Source organism: Zea mays, chromosome 10 (assembly GCF_902167145.1).
Source record: "Zea mays cultivar B73 chromosome 10, Zm-B73-REFERENCE-NAM-5.0, whole genome shotgun sequence".
NCBI classification, from domain to species: domain Eukaryota; kingdom Viridiplantae; phylum Streptophyta; class Magnoliopsida; order Poales; family Poaceae; genus Zea; species Zea mays.
The window spans coordinates 61,454,544-61,458,249 of NC_050105.1; the positions used below are offsets into that span (position 1 = coordinate 61,454,544).

The 3,706-nt window shown below is 40.7% G+C and overlaps 1 pseudogene across 1 annotated transcript; it reads left to right on the forward strand.

The window, feature by feature from the left end:
- The first annotated feature begins 2,423 nt into the window (after nt 1–2,423).
- LOC100275836 (uncharacterized) lies at nt 2,424–3,110 on the forward strand (annotated as a pseudogene). The gene has a single exon (NR_156740.1). The product of NR_156740.1 is annotated as an uncharacterized protein (transcript).
- Nucleotides 3,111–3,706: the final 596 nt, after the last annotated feature.

Here is a 3,706-nt window from a genome sequence, read left to right on the forward strand (position 1 = left end):
GGTTCACCCGAGATCTCTCTGCACCATCACGGATGGTCCGCCGCCCTACCGCGAACGGTTCGATGCCCTATCACAGACGGTTCATCGACCTACCCCAGACTGTCCGGCGTCTCGCAGAGCCGACCCCTAGGGCTAGAAACGAGCCGAGCCGAGCTCGGCTCGGTGCAGCTCGGTGGCTGACCGAGCCCGGTTCGGCTCACACATTCCATGCGCTGGAGAGATAGGCTCGACTCGGCTTGAAGGCGGCTCACGAGCTGGCTCATGAGCTACACCCTGATATATATAATTGCATTATATATGAATTATTAGTATATAAATATGAAATATATAGATATTATTCATCATTATGAGTAATCTAAATTATGAATTGTCATATATTTATCATGAAACGCTAAGGACGAGCCGACTCGGCTCGCTACGACAACGAGCGAAAAAGGCTGACTCGGCTTGCTCGAGGCTCACGAGCCGCTCCAAGCTCAAGCAGGCTCGCGAGCCTCGAGCTTATTTTCTAACCCTACCGACCCCAAGGTCCTGCGTGTTGGCCCTAGGGATCATTTGTGTGACCCAATAAATACGCCAACACTTATATATTTGCACAAATATTTATATTAAAAGACAAAGGTAAATCTGACCAGAACGACACCGACAAAAAGTTTGGTCAAGCTTAAAGACAAATATTTTGTTAGAGGATTATATAGTGTCAATGTGACCCTGATAAAATATGTTAAACTGGCATTTGAAAAAAAGACGCTATTAGACTGTCTTCAATGGTCCCCACCAACCTCCCCCTCTCCTGGCTATGGCGGACACAGATCCACGGAAGCGTATTCATCGGTCACCCCTACAGCTACTACAGTACAAACGATGAGCACAGTACAACGCCAAAACAATGGGAGCGCTATGCAGCCCCCTTGCTTCTGTTTTAGTGCACGCAGGTATTTGATAGTTGAGAAAAAATTGATAATAGATGATGAATAGGAAGGAGAAATGATATTTTATGATTGTAGTAGGGTTTAGGGAGAGAATTTAGGGGAACTGCTGTAGAGGGTGAAAATATAGGAGGAGAGAGATTGCTGACATGGCGTGATAGTGAGATATAGGGGGACAAATATAGAGGAAAACGTTGAACACAATTTCAGACGAACAGGAAAAAGCATATATTTATGGTCATATTAATGAGTAAATATTTATTATGTTTTTACTACTCATTATTGCTTGTTAATGAAAGGTACACTAAGGACATGTTTGTTTCACCTTATAGATTATATAATTTGGATTATAATCTAAGTTATATAATCTAGATTATATTCTATCTAGATTATAATCTCTATGTAGTTGTTTGGTAGTCTAGATTATATAGATACATAATATTGTTATCTAAGACACAAAAGCAACAATGCTCTTATTTGTTTATTCAATATTTTTTGCAGTTATGACATTCGATGGATTCATACAATTATTTTGAAGGTACAGAAATAAAATTGTGCTAATTCGTACATCTTATTTATCTACAAGAAAGTATCTATAAATAAAATTATATTCTCCTAGCAAACATTGTATTTGTAATTTAATCTCGGATATTATTCATGTCTGCCTCTCCCTCGTCATCTCCCAATCAACAATGACAATATCTACTGCGAGAACAAGCGCTAGCTCATCAGAGGCGACGTCTGCTGTCGCTACGCTTGGAGTTGTATCCGGGAGTGGGCAAGGCAAAGCAAAGCACTGGCTATGGGTACGAAAGGTCGACCTAGTCGGACTTGGACTAGGTGAGGTCGAGCACGTCATCCTCGTGGCCCTGGAGAACTATGTGTAGTGTCTTTTATTAAAAATAATCTAAAATAAACTATTATTAAGAAGATTATGAGATTATCATAATTTGAGCATTAGATTACATAATTTGGATTTGACCTATAATCTAGATGTTTGTTTACCCGTCGGAGTATTTACACTAAATTATATAATCTCACCAGATTATAATGCTTGACCCGTCGAAATATTTACGCTGAATTATATAATCTCACTAGATTATAATCTGAAACAAATACCCCTAAAAAGGTCGCATTCTATTTCCCCCTCGCTGGTACACTTGCACGGCTCCGAGAGGTCGCTCGTGCAGTACATTTTTTTTACAACAGTACCGATGATATGATTACATATAACCCCTGAGATTTTTCTATTGATATGTACGTATGGCCGTCTTCTGATTGGTGATCATTGTCTGTTCCCAACCTTCACTTTCAGGTCACTCATTGTCCACAAATTAAATGCCCCGCCTTTAGAGATTACTAGCTAGCTGCCTCTCTTCTCCGGTGATGTGTTCACCACACGCATCAATTTGTTTCAACTTGTATGCGAGATATCGATTGTTCATGGAGCAACAAGGCCTATATAAACCCCCAAAGGCAGCCTCTTGGAAGCCACACTCCAACACAACTAATCAACACATAAGCACACACCCAAATGCCCCCTTGAGAGCGAGCGCACACACACTCTCTCTCTCTTCTTCAACCTCCTCCCTCTCTCTCTCTCTCTTCCCTGCATTCTTAGGCTTACATACATGGCATACATGGCTCAGCAGCTCGTCGGCCGGATCACAATGGAGGTGGCGCCATCGAAGCTGCCGTCGACGATGGCCAGGTGTGCTAGGCTCCCGAGGAACCTCGACACGATCGCGGAGGACGACGACGACAAGGAGGCAGCAGCCATGGAGTCGACAAGGGAGCTGCCTCTCCGCAATGCGAGCCGCGGCGCGCAGGTCGTCGTCGTCGACGCCCCTGTGCACTGCGCCGACAAGCTGGCCTGCTACCTCGCCCCCATGGCGAAGACGACCGAGTGCCTCAAGATCAAAGCCTAAGTTTGTCAGGACATAGAGAGAGACGAGGGTGAGGCACTCGTCTCATGGAGCTGGATTTCTTGCTCTCTTGTTTTATTGTGAGCATATGGCAATCCGTTTCGTTTTACGTATACTGCAGTTGCTGTCAGTGTTTTGCTCGGTGTACCTGATGTGCGTTGGTGCGTAAGAGTGCTGTAACCACCAATAAAAAAACTATACTAGTAACGTGTGTTTTTTAGGCTGTTCACATCGAATTAAAATCAGTTAAATTAATTGTAATCTATATAGACAAAACACCATAGAAACAATAATAAAAATTGTTTCCGAATTAAAGTCAAGCAAACAACTTGTTTGTTTCTACCCTTCAATGTGAAGAAAAGATCAAGAATACCGAATCATTGTCTATTACATTTTTCAGTCTTGATACTACTCCCTCCGCCCTAAAATAATATTTATTTTGACTCTTAATTATAACATTTATATTCAATTAAATAATAATAAATATATGTAACACCCAACTTTTGGAATATAAAAAAGGGATAAAACTTTATGTGTATTGCCTTCTATTTCATGAGAATCATTAAGGAGCATATCTAAAGTGAATAATTCTCCAGTAAAACATAAGTAACCCCTGCATCATGCTGGAGTTTGGTGTGTTTGCGCATTTAATAAAATAGTAAGATGGTTAAAAATATAATGATAGGTTGAGAATTTTGATTTAACCCAAAAGTGCAAATTGGGAGAATTGGAAATAATATAGAAAGAGAAATACTATACAAAACAAAATAGAATTTATAAATAAATAAATAATCACCATACTATGTTCAAACTGAACATTTAATGTGAAGATGAATTGCCTACACATTAAAT